This window comes from Monodon monoceros, unplaced genomic scaffold (genome assembly GCF_005190385.1).
Source record: "Monodon monoceros isolate NGI ecotype Baffin Bay Population unplaced genomic scaffold, NGI_Narwhal_1 Super_Scaffold_10, whole genome shotgun sequence".
NCBI classification, from domain to species: domain Eukaryota; kingdom Metazoa; phylum Chordata; class Mammalia; order Artiodactyla; family Monodontidae; genus Monodon; species Monodon monoceros.
Genome location: NW_021703766.1, coordinates 26,766,245 through 26,781,715, shown reverse-complemented (window position 1 = coordinate 26,781,715; position 15,471 = coordinate 26,766,245). Strand labels below are relative to the sequence as shown.

At 45.6% G+C, this 15,471-nt stretch overlaps 1 protein-coding gene across 1 annotated transcript in view; it reads right to left on the bottom strand.

Annotated features, from left to right (window-relative positions):
- The window catches only part of CSNK2A2 (casein kinase 2 alpha 2), a 77,167-nt gene extending 61,762 nt beyond the window's left edge, over window positions 1-15,405 (bottom strand). The window contains exon 1 of the mRNA XM_029204769.1: window positions 15,385-15,405. The gene's annotated coding sequence lies outside the window, so the exon portion shown is untranslated. The remainder of the gene's footprint in view (window positions 1-15,384) is intronic.
- Between the last annotated feature and the right edge of the window lie 66 nt (window positions 15,406-15,471).

Genomic DNA, 15,471 nt, shown 5'->3' with positions numbered 1-15,471 from the left:
ACAATGATTCCAATGCAAGTGATTTTCGGCAGGTAATCCCAGAAAAACTGGTTGAGGAGTTGGGAAGTGAGACAGGAGGAGAAAGGAAGACAATAAAAGGTGTGTTATTCCAGCCAGTTACTACTGTGGGCATCTATCTTGCTGGGGACCTATTGGAGATGGTGTAGAACATCCCTCAGAAATAACCCAACAAGTGCATAAGAACACACTGCTTCCGAGGGAAGTGACCTTCATTACTTCTAACTTGTCCTGCACTCAGGCTGAGGATGTTACTTGGAAGAAAACAGCCCTTGGGCAGGCATCATAGATATTTGCAGCAAACAGCTTTGGGCAGCACATAGGGTTGAATGCCAAAGGCTTATGGCAGCAGTGTCTGCTACAAGAAGCAATCAGAAAACAAGAAAGAGTTCTTGAAAATTAAAAGCATGAGAGCAGGACTTCCCTGGTGGCGCAGTGGTTAAGAATCCTCCTGCCAGTGCAGGGGACAGGGGTTCGAGCCCTGGTCCGGGAGGATCCCACATGCCGGGGAGCAACTAAGCCCAATGCACCACAACTACTGAGCCTGCACTCTACAGCCCGTGAGCCACAGCTACTGAGCCCGTGTGACACAACTACTGAAGCCTGTGTACCTAGAGCCTGTGCTCCAGGCTCAATGAGAAACCCCACGCACCGCAACGAAGAGTAGCCCCCGAGTAGCCCCCGCTCGCTGCAACTAGAGAAAGCCCACGTGCAGCAACAAAGACACAATGCAGCCATAAATAAATAAATAAATTTTAAAAACGAAAACATAAGAGCAGAAATAAAACATTTGATGGAAGGTTGAGAAGGAAAAAGCTGAAGGTAGCCTGACTTAATCGATCTGGGGTGCAGGTTGGGCTTCAGGATTTTTTAAATCTCCCTGGGTGATTTTAAAGCTCCCTGAGTACAGTTAGCATTGAGAACCACAGCTCGGCAGGAAAAAAATACTTCCACAGTCACAATAATGTAAACAGAGAATACGATTTAACCAGAAACTTGTCATGTAACTATATAAGAAGGAAAAAAGAGAGGAGGCAAGTAAGTGGGTGGCAAGAAATTTGCATCTACTACAAGAGGAAGGCAGCAGATCATGCCTCAGGTTGATAAATCAAGAAATAGCACATAAGCATCTTATTCAGAAATATGGAGGTAAATATCAGAAGAAACAGCTGAAAGAGTAGTAAGTCATTTTCTTGAAGGAGCAGGACTCCGGAGGGATGGGTGTGTGTGTATATATGCATGTGAGGGAGTGGGGCGGGGGAATGCATCACTGACTTTTGCTATAAACATCATAATATTATTTAATTTTTAATATCATGAATGTACATGAATTTGATCAAAATTTTTAAAAATAATTTTTATAAAGGGACGAAAGAAAAAATTGGGAGCAACCCAAGTATCCATCAACAAGAAAAGGCTAAATGAATTGTGATATACCATTTAACGGAGTACAATGCTATGCTTAGAACAAGATAGCTGTGTAGGTCCTGACACGGCTGGATCTTCAAGACACAGCATGGCTGTGACGGGCAAAGAATAAGTATGATATGCCAGCACTTATGTAAACCACATGCACACAAAATAGAGCTATATATTTCCCATAGGAATAGAGATATGTACAAATAAAAGCACAAAGAGAAAAGTGGGGAAGAATACACTTGGGAGAGGTAACAGGCATAACACATGGGTCATGGCGAGAGTGGACTCAGATGGGGGGTAAAAGTCAAGGCAGATTTTGTTCTGTGTCTTTTTTTTTCCCCCAAAGAAGGTAAGATTTTGTATTACCTTTAAAATTAAATTAAATCTTAAAAGTTGAATATACACCGAGAGACTGAGAAGACAAGCCACAGATTGGGAGAAAATATTTACAAACGACACATCTGATAAAGCACTGTTATCCAAAATCTGCAAAGAACTCTTAAAACTCAACAATAAGAAAACAAACAATGCAATTGAAAAATGGGCCAAAGACCTTAACAGGCATCTCACCAAAGGAGACATACAGATGACAAGCAAACATATGAAAAGATGCTCCACATCATATGTCATCAGGGAAATGCAAATTAAAACAACACTTAGATACCATTACACACCTATTGGAATGGCCCAAATCGGGAACACTGACAACACCAAATGCTGGAGAAAATGTGGGGCAATAGGAAACTCTCATTCATTGCTGATGGGATTGCAAACTGGTCCAGCCACTTTGGAATACAGTTTGGTGGTTTCTTACGAAACTGAACATACTCTTACTGTATGATCCAGCAATCACACACCAAAACCCGCACACAGATGTTTCTAGCAGCTTTATCCATAATTAACAAAACTTGGAAGCAACCAAGATGTCCTTCAGTGGGTGAATGGAGAAATAAACTGTGGTACATCTAGACAATGGAATACTATTCAGTGTTAAAAAGAAGTGAGCGATCAAGCCATGAAAAGATATGTAGGAACTATAAATGTAGGTTACTAAGTGAAAGAAACCAATCTGAAAAGGCTGCATACGATAGGATTCCACCTATAAGACGTTCTGGAAGAGGCAAAACTATGGAGACAGTAAAAGGAGTGGTTGCCAGGGGTTGGAGGTGGAGAGATGGGTGAGTAAGCAGAGCACAGAGGACTTTTAGGGCTGTGAAAATACTCTGTATGATACTATCATGATGGATACATGTCATTGTACATTTTGTCCAAACTCATAGAACGTACAACACCAAAAGTAAACCATAACGTAAACTACAGACTTTGAGTGATTATGATGTGTCAGTGTAGGTTCGTCCATTGTAACAAATGTACCATCAGGTAGGGGATGTTGGTAGGGGGTGAGGATATGCACATGTAAGGGCCGGGGGCGTGTGGGAAATCTCTATACCTTCCCCTCAATTTTGCTGTGAACCTAAAACTGCTCCAAAAAATAAAGTCCTAATGATATAAAATAGATAAACAATAAGGTCCTACTATATAGCACATGGAACTATATTCAATATCTTGTAATAAACTATAAAGGAAAAGAATATGAAAAAGAATATATATGTATAACTGAATCACTTTGCTCTACATCAGCAACTAACACAGCATTGTAAAATTTTTTAAAAATCCTAATGAATAAAATTGAATATGCCTTATATAGCATCGTGAATGTTCTATACCAAGCTATTAATAGTGGTTTCCTTTGGGGCGTGGATGAAGGTGGAGGGCAGGGAGGGAGAGAAAACTTTCTCCTTTTCCTCCATGTTATTCAGCATTAATAGGTTGACTGTGATAGTCTGAAAGGCTTTTGAGTAGAACGGGGTTCTGGGGTCCTGGTAGTTCTGGCTGGCGTGTGTCTCTGGCTTTGGACCCAGGAAGAGGGTAAGGGTTTGGCTTGGCAAGGGCAGGGCCCAGCTCCTGGGGTGTCTGGTAGAACCAGCTGTGACATCAGACGGGGATGTTGACAGAGTGACTCACTTTTCAGGAGGGGTAGAGATGACTCCCTCCTCTCCTTCCCTGTGAGCTTCCCCTGGGGGCTAGAGCCTACAGAGCTCCCTGTTTCAGCCATCCTAAAGGAGGAGTCCTTTCCAAATCAATAGAAACAAGGGACCATTTCAATCTGGGCCTTTGCACAAAGCTCTTTTGGAGCCAGCCTGGGGAGGGCGGGTAGGGGTTGTCCAAGGTTCATTGATTAGAGCAAAGGATGAAGAGTCCAAGGTTCATTGATTAGAGCAAAGAATGGGGGGGGAGCTGGGAAAGAGCCTTAGAATGGGGATCTGGGGACACCTTGGGGCTGTGAGAGGTGAGTTTGGGATAGTGAAAGGTTTTTGTCATCCATTGAGCTTCATTAGTGACTTTTAATTTAAAAGAGCTTTTAAGTACGGTCATTTTCTTATTTGGCCTTCAGGACCACCTGTGAGGTAGAAGGAACTGGTGGAAATATGCCCATTTTCCAGATGAGGAGACTGAGGCCTGGAGAGATTAGACCACTTATCTGAGGGGCAGGTTAATAGCTGAGTGCAGTGTCCTCTCAGCCTGGCCCATAGCTTCTCTTTGCCTTTTTATCTGCCACTGTGTTCCTCCTTGAGAAGGAAACAGAAAGACATCTCTGTCCCCAAGACAATGGTCCACCTCCTTGGAATCCAATGATGCCAGGCTGGCAGGAGCAGAGGGACCATCAGACAATGCTGGTCTCTGAGCAGGTTGTTGCGCATGAATCCACCCAATGTTGACGGGGTACTTGCTCCTGGCCGGGCACTGTGCTGAGTGCTTCACATACATGATCTCATGTCAGTCTCACAACAAGCCTATAATGTAGGAGACATTATTATCACCAGGCTGGCCATGTGGGCAATTTGGGTAACGTTGTGTTACAATTCTTCATTTTGTTTTTAACACATCCTCCATTCCTGTTTGCCTCTGTTCATGGAACACATGTTTGTTGAGCACTTGGTCTGTGCTGGTCTCTCATAGACACGAGCATACAACAGTGGACAGAAAAGATGGTATCCCTGCCCTCAAGAAGCTTATGGTCTCCTGTGGTGGGAGTGGCACAGAGAGACCATAAAAGGATGTTATCACTTTGATCCTCATAGCATCCTGGCCACAGGGTAGGGGAGGGGACGAATGGTACAGGAGGTTGTCTCTGAGGTCATGCAGAGAGTAGCTGGCAGAGGACTGAGATCCTCTGTGGCCAAAATGGAAACAAATAGAACCACAAGCAAGAAGGAAGGAGGCAGCTGTGGGTACCCCAGAAGTCCTGAGGTGTCACAACACACAGAGTGGAGAATTCCAGACATCAGCCATCCCTTCCCACAGCCAACAGTTCTACTAGCAATGCTTGGGGGAGGCAGGCAATGTCTCTTCACTGCAAGTGAGGCTCAGAGAAACTGAGTAAATGGTTCAGGTCACACAGCTAGTGGGAGATATAAGAGGGAGGGGGGTGGTTGGCTTTGGACTCCAAATTCAGTTCCCCTCCTCATCCCATTGCTCAGTGGAACTCAGAAGATGGAGGGTGAAACCAAGACTAAGAGGGTCCTCACTTACAGATTGACACCCCCAACGTGGCCTGAGGCTGTGAGGTTTACAAAGCATTATGACACTCACATCTTTGTTACACTGTCTGTCCCTTCTTTTATGGTTGATTAGGACAGACTTCACGTGTGCATCAGCAGAACACAGGTGACACTTTCAACTGGGTCACTGAGGAGAGTGTAATCAAAGCTCTTTATAAAGGTGAAGTCAGGATGTAAGGAAACCAACAAGACCTAGTGCCGGACCTGCATCGGCAGGGAGCCATCATCTCCCCTAGCTTGAGGGGCAAGGAGAGGGAGTGATTACTGGACCCAGGAGGAATGGTGCTCCTGGTGGTCCTATGAAGAAGGCACCCCGGCAGGAGCTGGGACCTTCAGTGGAGACACACAGACAGCCCATGCTGATCTGGAAGGGAAGGAGCTGGAAAATACACATCCTGACTGTACCCTCTCCATGCCCTCCAGTCTCCTGCCTGTGCTTTCGATTTGCTGAGCCCAACCCAAACCCAGAAGGCAGGGGAGCCTGATTCTACAGGCTACATGGGTCAGCCCCCCGAGGCACAGAGCGGGATGGAAAGGGTGGGGAGTAGCTATGGAGGGGCAAATAGAAAAGATCTAGCACAGCATGTGATGCAAACAGATCAATAGCCATCAGCCTGACTACCTTAGATGGAGCTACTGGGTAAAGGCTCTCTCTCTCTCTGCTGGGATGGCTCTGCTGGTAGGATGTGAACCTGATGCCACTGATCATCTTGCTGCACATAAGAAGAGTGGAGCTTCAGAGTAAAGCCAACATAGAGAAAAAGTGAGGCCAGAAGAGATGGAGGGGGTTGGTATCCTGATGGCATAATTGTGTCCCTGGATCCAGCCATGCCTGAAGGTTGAGGAAACACCGTCAGAGCCAATGGATTTTGTTTAGTGTAACCTGGTAGGAGCTGGGATTCTGTCACTTGCACCAGAAAGGGTCCAGGCTGATGCACAGCTGCCTGCAGGTGTCCAGGGATGAAGACAGGTCAGAGTGGAGATCTTCCAGTCCTGGGCCATGAGGGATAGTTTGTGAGCACCAATCCTTGAGGGCAGGGAGTATAAAAATGGGAAGGTGTCTCTAAAGGCAGAAGCCTCTGTGTGAGGTCATGACAACCACCAACATCATGTGTAATAATACTCTCATCTGCCAGCTGCATCTCCCTGTGCTTGACATACATCAAATGGTGCCAGCCTCTCCAAAATCTTCTGGGGGTGGTACATGCCCATTTTACAGATGAGGAAACTGAGGCATAGAGCTATCAAGTCACGTGCAGAGCCAGGATTTGAAATCAGGTAGTCTGGCTCTTTTTTCTTTGGCTGTGCTGGTGCGGCATCTGGGATCTTAGTTCCCTGATCAGATCTCGAACCCATGCCCCCTGCATTGGGAGCACAGAGTCCTAACCACTGGTCCAGTCTGGCTCTTCTTAACCACCTTCCCCCCTCCACTTTCCTAAAAGTTCCTCAAATAAAACTGAGTAAAATCAAGATATAAATAGATATTAGCAGAGCTGCTCTGAGGGTGGGGGTCAAGGTCAGGGTTCAGAGAAGCCAGAGCTGAGCTCTCTGAGATTCATCATCGCACTGTGGAATTCCCTTTTCCTTCTCATTTGAGCACCACAATAGAGGGCTATGAGGGAGTGCGCTGGGGAGCAGATTTGGACCCATATTCAGGAAGGACCTCAAATGTAGACTTTTGGTGTAACCGTCTTATGTGGAGTACAATTATATTTGTATCATATCTTTTTTTGAAAAACTATTGATTTGTTAAATGTAAACAAACACATACTACAATATGTGCAAGCCCCTATCCCCCACTTCTTGGGCATTTCCCCTCCTCCTCCTTTTCCTTGTTCTTCTCCTTCCTCCTTCTAAAAACTGAAGGATAAATTCTCTTCTAAAGGAAACTAGGGCTGTCTGGAGAAATGGCTAATTCTAGATGTGGGTAAGGGAAATGTAGATGAACATCTAGTTTGCCAGAAACTAAGCAAGCACACACAGAAAATGGCGGGGACACGTCAAAAGGGTGAAGGAACCAGTTGAAGGGGCTCCCACTGGCCAAATTTGGGATAATTTGAGCATTAAATTAAATAATGATAGTTAGGGGCTTCCCTGGTGGCGCAGTGGTTGGGAGTCCGCCTGCCGATGCAGCTGACACGGGTTCGTGCCCCGGTCCGGGAAGATCCCACATGCCGCGGAGCGGCTGGGCCCGTGAGCCATGGCCACTGGGCCTGCGCGTCCGGAGCCTGTGCTCCGCAACGGGTGAGGCCACAACAGCGAGAGGCCCGCGGACCGCAAAAAAAAAAAAAAAAAAAAAAAGATAGGGATGACAAATCATAGAATAAACTAAGAATTCATGAGTCCATACAGATATAAACAAAGTAGAATCTCGACTAATAAATGTAAAAGGAATCCTGAAATTAGAAAAATCACCATTTTGCAGCTGTCACCATAATAATTTATTCAAGCAAGAATCACCAGTGATGGTGGGTAAGAGTATGATGAGAAACAGAATATTTACAGACTTAAAGTATCTCTCCACAAGATACTTATAAAGGGCAAAGAGAAAACCAGTAACCTTACAGCAGAGAAACCTGGCAGGCACCACCTTAAACCAAGTGATCAAAGTTAAAATCACATGATATCAAATGCCTCCGGACACGTTGCACTGAGAATGACATATCATTTCTGTGGTTTTCCTGCCCAAGATATAGAACCTGAATCTAATCAGCAGACAAGCCCAAATTGAGGAGCACAGTTCAAAACAACTGGCCTTGACTCTTTACAAATGTCAAGGTCCCAAACACAAACACTAAGGAACTGTTTCAGATCAAAGGAAACTGAAGGCACATGACCACTAAATGCAGTGCTGGACCAGAAGAATTCATGTATTTATTTTACTAAAAAAGACATTAGTGGGGCTTCCCTGGTGGCGCAGTGGTTAAGAATCTGCCTGCCAATGCAGGGGACATGGGTTCCAGCCCTGGTCCGGGAAGATCCCACATGCCGCAGAGCAACTAAGCCCGTGTGCCACAACTACTGAGGCTGCGCTCTAGGGCCCATGAGCCACAATTACTGAGCCTGAGTGCTACAACTACTGAAGCCCGTGCAACGTAGAGCCCGTGCTCTGCAACAAGAGAAGCCACTGCAATGAGAAGCCCTCGCACTGCATCAAAGAGTAGCCCCTGCTCGCTGCAACTAGAGAAAGCCCACGCACAGCAATGAAAGCCCACACACAGCAACGCAGCCAAAAATAAATAAAACATTAGTGAGAAAATTGACAAGATTTAAATAAGATCTATATATTAGATAACAATATGAAATCAATGTTAATGTCTTGGTTAACATTATCTTATAAGATAATGTCCTTGCTTTTAGGAAACACACACTGAAATATTTAGGGATGAAGGGGCACATCAGGTCTGCAACCACTCTCAAATGTTTCAAGAAAAAGAAACGTTTGGGTAAGGAAAATATAGATGAACATCTACTTTGTCATATATATATATATATATATGTATATGGAGAGAGAGGGAGAATGGTAAAGAAAATGTAGTAAAAAGTTAATATTTGGGTAATGTGGAAACTCTGGGTAAAAGTTGTATGACAATTTTTTATTATATATTGCAACTGAAATTATTTCAAAATTAAAAATTAAAAGTAGTGCAGTGTTAAAAATATACCCCATAGAGTGGGATTCTTAATGTGATCCCCAAATGGGTAACATGATTTGAGGCTAATGTCTGGGATAACATAGGCAAATTCATCAAAAATATTATTTTATTAAATAAAATAATTGTTGGTTTGTTAAATCTGAAGGTTATAATTTATTTTCAGGCCATTAATAATCATAAATAAAGAAGTACATGATCAAAAAAAATTGAGATGTAGTACACATGCAGTTAAGTACAATTTTACATTTTATATATACATGTAAATTTTGCACGTTCTACTACCACTGATGCTCACCCATTATTTAATCCTCTCAGGACCCTGGCCAGGTGGGCATCATTACCTTCAGTTTACAGAGAAGGAAACTGAGGAAGGTCACACACTAGCAAGGGGTAGGATCCAGATTCAAAGCACTGTCTTTTGAATTCCAAAGCCAGTGTTTTTAAGCACTCTGATACAGAAATTATTGATGCTATTGTCATCAACATCAATTGAGTACCAGCTACTTTAGCTCCCCACGCCTCAGTTTTCTCATCTGTAAAATGGGATCATAGTGACATGTTTATCGAGTTAAGACACGTCAAGTGCTCAGAACAATTCCTACACACGTTAAATGCTCATGTGTGAATTGTTATTATTACCTACCGTGCATTAAGGCACAGAGATCACCATGAGATCTAAGATGCTATTCTCCACTCCAGGCTACTCTCCACAAAGATAAACAGCCACTGCAGGCAACTCACGTTGAGGACCAACCTGTGGATCTCTGGTCCAGAGAACCAGACAGACGGATGCCTTGGAGGGAGCAGGCTCGGCCAGCAGGACACTGAGATAGGCCTCCCAACATTGCTACTTGGTCTGGGAAAAGCAACTGCCTTTATTTGGCAGTAGTCCTCGTGGTGACTCCCCAGGCAAGTTAGCATATGTCTAACAGAACCCCTCAACCCACAAGAGGTCTCATCTGTCACCATCAGTACAAGGTCTGGGTGAATGAGACTTGTCCTTTTGCCTGGAGATCTCCCCACTGGCCCTGGAGGTCCCTGTCAGGATCAGTCAGGATCCAATCAGAAAAAGAGAAACCACTCCAAGCATCTGAAGAGGGCCTGACTGCAGAGAATTAGACACACATGTGGTAGAAGAGCGGGGAAGCCAAAGAGCCACTGAGAAAGTTACTGCCACCCCTCAGCCAGGGGGCAAGGGGGCAGATGATGTCACTGGAGCCCGGGGCCAGGGTCACCTGCAGAAGCTGTAACCATGACTGGCCTGTCCTCTGGGAGCCGTGGGAAAGATGCGGCCACAACCAGAGGTGTTGCCCAAGGCAGAGAGAGAGGAGAACCCCATCCTCCCACCCCCATGCCCTCCTCCGATGCCACAAGCTTCTTCCTTTCATCTGCCCCCTGGGCTCCAGCCAGTGCCCTCCAGCTGACCCAGGAGCCTGGGGGGTGCAGCCTGAAAGGCTCATTGCCACCGCCCTACCCCCCCCGCCCCCCCCCCACACGGATAAAGAAGGGGAAGGAATAGATCTCAGGGCACAGGGGCTAAGAGTAGCCCGTGGCCTTTCCACCTTGGCATTTGAGGCTGGCACAGACCCAGGCTTCATAAACATGTGTGAACAAATGACTGACCGCTGGGGCAGGGAGGCACAGGGCCCTATGTCACTGATTGTTTTAAAAAGTGAACACCTGGTATAATCACTCTGGAAAACTGGTAATATTCACTAATGTTGAACACACTATGACCTAGCAATTGCACTCCTAAACGTGTACCTAACATAAAGATGTACATATGTTCACCAGAAGACATTTACTAGAATGTTTGTAGTGGTGCTTATTACAGTAGCCTCAGACTGGAAACTCCCCAAAAGCTCATCAACAGTGAAATGGATAAACACAATGGAATACTGTACAGCCACAGTAATGAGTGATCTATAACTACCCACATCAACGTGGATGACTCTTGTCAACAGGATGGCAAGGGAAGGAAGCCAGACACAAAGGAGTATGTGCTGCATGATTCCATTTGTATAAATAGAAGAACAAGCAATACTAATGTCTGCTTCAGAAGTCAGAGTCGTGGTCGCCCTTGGTGGTGATGGTGACAGTAAAGGAGTATTTGGGAGGGGGCTTCTGGGTAATGTTCTGTTTCTTCAGCCACGTGCTGGTTACATGAGTGTGCTCAGTCTTTGAAATTTTGTTAAGCTATACATTTATGATTTGTACACATTTTTCTATGTTATTCTTTAATTATGTTTACCTTAAAAAAAAAGAATACCCTAAGAGAGGGCCTGTTTACTTATCCCACTTCCTGCATCCCTCATCTCAGTCCAGAGAGCTTCCCTGGCAACTGGATACAGGAGGATGCTGGGCCTGGGTTCACAGCCAAAGATGAGAAAGAAATAAGCCCCAAGGCCTGGGGTCTTTTTGGGTGCCAAGCCATGTGCTAAGCTCTTACAGAAGTGGTCTCACGGCCCCCTCAGTTGCGCGCGTGCGCGCACACACACACACCTCTAGCGGGTAGCACTATGGTTATGAGGAACAAGGCTCAGTGAGCTGACTGGCTCCAAGCCACACAACTAGTAACTGGTTGGGGCAAGATTGGAACTCAGGTTGTGTTGGCCCCAGAGCCCAGGATCTTAACCCCTTTGCTCCTCTATGATCCAGAGGAAGCAGGAGACACAAGTGATGTTGACTATGGCTCCTAGCTCTTAACTGCACACCTCTGATTCTGATTTTCTGGAGGAAAACCAGAAGATGGATGTGAGTAATAATCTTCCCTGCTTTCTTCTAAAGGGGTGAAGCATAGATGACCATCTTTCAGTTCCCCAAATGTGCTCGCTCTCCTCTTTGGGCCTTTGCACAAGCTTTCGATTCTCCCAAAACTACTCTTCTTTTGGTCTTCACTTAGGGGCTGAAGTTATGCTTGAGTTCGGACTTATGAGTCTGACTCACCTGGATATGAATCCTACTCAGTCTTCAGATCTCAGATTAGGCCTCCCTTGTTCCAGGAAGCCTTCCATGACCCCTTGCAACCTGGGCACCTTGTACTTCCCTGTTATAGCACTCCCCCACTGGACTGTAATTGTTTACATCAGACTGGCAGCTCCACATGATCAGACACACCAGCCTTGCTGCTTGCTGCTGCATCCCCAGGGCCAAGCTCACAGTCGGCGCTTGACAAATATTTGTAGAAAGAATGGAGGAAAGTGCTCTGGCAGTCATCGGATGATGGTCCACCTTGAAGGGCTGGTCCCTTTCCCATAACGTGCAAATATCACTTGCCTGTGAGCCCGAGTTCCTTTGTTTGCTTTTTGAGCAGCTTTCTTTTTGGGGAAGAAGAGGCCAGATGCTTTTCATTTATGGTTGAAGCTTATACTTTGGGTGGATCTGATCATGTGATTCTTAAGTCAAAATGCAGAGTGCTGCAAAAATGCCAGGCAGGGGGCAGCATCCACATGGAGATACTGGAGGCTGTCAGAAGAAGTGGTCCCAGAAAAATGGAGGGTGAGGGTGGCCTCTGGACTTTAAGCTGCTCTGAGACCCTTTTTGTTTGTAGCTGTCTGGATTAGCAGAGACACATTCTCCTTGCTTCCCAGAGAAGAAATGCCTCCCTCTGAAGCAGGGTTTCCCAACCTCACCACTATTGATATTTTGATATAAATATTTGTTGTGGGAAATTGTCCTGTGCCTTGAAGGGTGTTTAACAGTGTAGTGGGTTGAAAAGCATCCCTGAAAATTCAGGTCCATCTGGAACCTCAGAATGGGACCTTGTTTGAAATAAGGATCTTTGTAGATGTAAATAGTTAAGGATCTTGAGATGAAATCATCTTCGATTTAGGGTTGACCCTGAATCTAATGACTAGTGTCCTTATAGAAAGAGGAGAGGTCACACAAGACCCAGGGAAGAAGGCCATGTGAAGACGGAGAAGGAGACTGGCGTGATAGAGCTACACGGCAAGGAATGCCAAGGATTGCTGGGAGCCATCAGAAGCTAGGAAGGATTCTTCCCTAGAGCCTTTGGAGGGAGTGTAGCCTTGCCAACACCTTGATTTTTGACTTCTAGCTTCCAAAATTGTGAGACAACAAATTTCTGTTGTCTTAAGCCATTTGTTTGTGGTGTTTTGTTATGGCAGCCTTGGGAAACTAATATTGCATACAAGCACTGTCTCTGGCTTCTATCCTCTAGAAGTCAAGAGTACCCTGCTCAGTTATAACAAACAAAAATGTCTCCAGACATTGCAGAATGTCGCCTGGTTGAGGGAACAAAATAGTCCCCTCTCTACCCCTTGTTGAGAACCACTGTTCTAATGGGGCAAAAATGATGAGAGGACTGAGCAAAGTGGGATGAGCCTGGGTTTAAATTTCAGCCCCACCCAGAAGAGCTATGTGACCTTGGGAAAGTTGCTAAACATGTCTGAACCTCAGTCTCCGCATGAGTAAAATGGGAGTTAAAAAGGTACTTGGGGGACTTCCTTGGCGGTCCAGTGGCTAGTTTTCATTTTTTTCATTTTTTAAAGCATTCTCTTGTTGCTTTATAATCGTGATAGCTGCTTTATTTAATTTCCCTTCTCTCGGGAATTCCCTGGTGGTCCAGTGTTTAGGGCTCCTCGCTTCCACTGCAGGGGGCACGGGGTCACGCTGAGGCAATGAGGGAATATGTCGAATGTGCTTAGCACAGCGTCCAGCTCTTAGCGGACGCTCAATAAACAGTGACTGAAAGAGTAATTGTTGTTTTTATTAAGCAATACTAATATTACCTAATGGGTAATAAATATATTAAGAAATAACAATGGCAATGATCATTATCATTATTATTTACCATTTGCAAGCTGAGTCAGTTTTTCTCATCAAAATCTACTATGGACTGATGAGAAACCCAGGCAGTGGCTCTTAAAGATGGAGGAGGTGCTGGGTTTCCCAACTTGGCATCCTAGTTTCCAAACTCCTTCTTTCTCTTACTCCACCTCACTTGAGCCCGAGACGAAGCTTGCAAGATGCACGGGGCAGTCACTTAAAACGTGTCATCCTCATTTCACAGAGGTAGAAATTGGGGGGCAAAAGCATTGAGTGACTTATCCAAGTCAAGAGGCCAGTAGCCAAGTCAGGGCTGGAACTCTGGGCCACTAAAACACTCTGCTCCTTGCTCTCCCACCTCTAAGGCACCCTTTCCCCCACTTCTTTTAGATACCTGGCACTACCTCCCTGGGCCTATCCAACTTTATGACTTGGTAGTTCCAACAGAACCCAGCTCATGGTGGGCAGGACTGGATACATAGTCAAGTATTCTGTCTCTACCAGGGTATAGTAACAGGCCAGAAGCTGTTTCTTAGAAGGTGTGAAAATTCCTGCCGTGGATTGCATGGTCGGTCTTGTTCCAAAATCTCAGGTCCTGGCACCGTCATTCTCCCACTGGATCTTGCTTTAAGCTTCACGCTTTTCCCACCACTAATACCTCCAACACCGTAAGGCCTGCTGTATCACATAGCCCAACTGACAGGGCTGTTGGCACCATAGCCAGACCTGCTGCAGAGCCCTTTCTTGCTTTGAGCCCTCTTGGGGCTGGCACCCATTTGTACCACGTGGTATATGAGCATATTAAGCATTGCTCCCTAAGCCCATCCCAAGAGGCCTACCAGCAGAGAGAAGGTGGTGGCAGGGCTCAGTCTCTCTGCTATCCTCCCTAGTAAGTCCACTCTGGCCCTAAAGTTGTGCGTCCTAAGCAGCAAAATGAAAGTCCTTCTTTGGACTTCAGTGACTCTGTGTTGATGCTAACACATATCTCTTGTGGGGTGGTGGGGGTCAGGGAGTGGCTGACCCTCATTCTAAGCATTTTATCACAGCTTGCTTTCTAATCACATCCAGGCCCACCCTCCCTCAAAGAAGTCTGCCCATCCTGCCCTCTGTCCTCTTCCATCCTGTTGGGAGCAGACAGACTGCAACCCTGCTGCCTGGCAGATCCTTGTCTGGAGGCACATGGGTGTAGGAGTCAACAGCATGGACTTGAGTTTAGCTGGAGAGTGACTCCATTCCTGGGTGGCCACTCATCTAAGCTACTATATTCCTCAGTTTCCTGATCTGTGAGACGAAGACAATGGTACCAATTTCATAAGACTGTTTTGAGAATTAAATCAGTTAATGACTATAAAACGGTGTGAGGCACAACGCTTGCCACCATCATTACTCCAGGTTGCAACAGCTGGTTCAGGGGCTATCTCCTCATTTAACTAGAAGCCCCTTGAGGGTCAGAATGGTCTGCTCCATACACTACCCCAGGATACTCAGGACATAATACATTATCACTACTTAGAAATGTCTCTTGAATTTATACCCATTTAATAATCAGCCAAGTTTTTTCCTTCCAGGAACGCAGGTTATTAGTATCCGAGAGAAACTACAGTGAATATGTATGAAGTGCCAGGTGGCGAACAGAGTAGAGGCCTCACAGTGAGGTGCAAGAAGCAGGACACTCCGACAAATCAAATGAACTTTCTGGGTCTTAGTTTCCCAGTTTGGAAAAAGAGAAGAATAGATACTATTACAAGGTTGCTGCAAGGATTTTCATAAACCATGCTTAACACGGTGCCAAGGGCATAGTAAGTGCTGAGCAAACAGTAGCTGTTATTATCATCATTTTAAGAATTATTGTTGAAAAAATGAACAGTGAATGCACTTACGTGTCTAGCCAAGGCCGGTAACCTCGCTCTGGTCAGCGCGGCGCTGGGCGGGAGCGCTGGGCGGGAGCGCTGGGCGGGAGCGCTGGG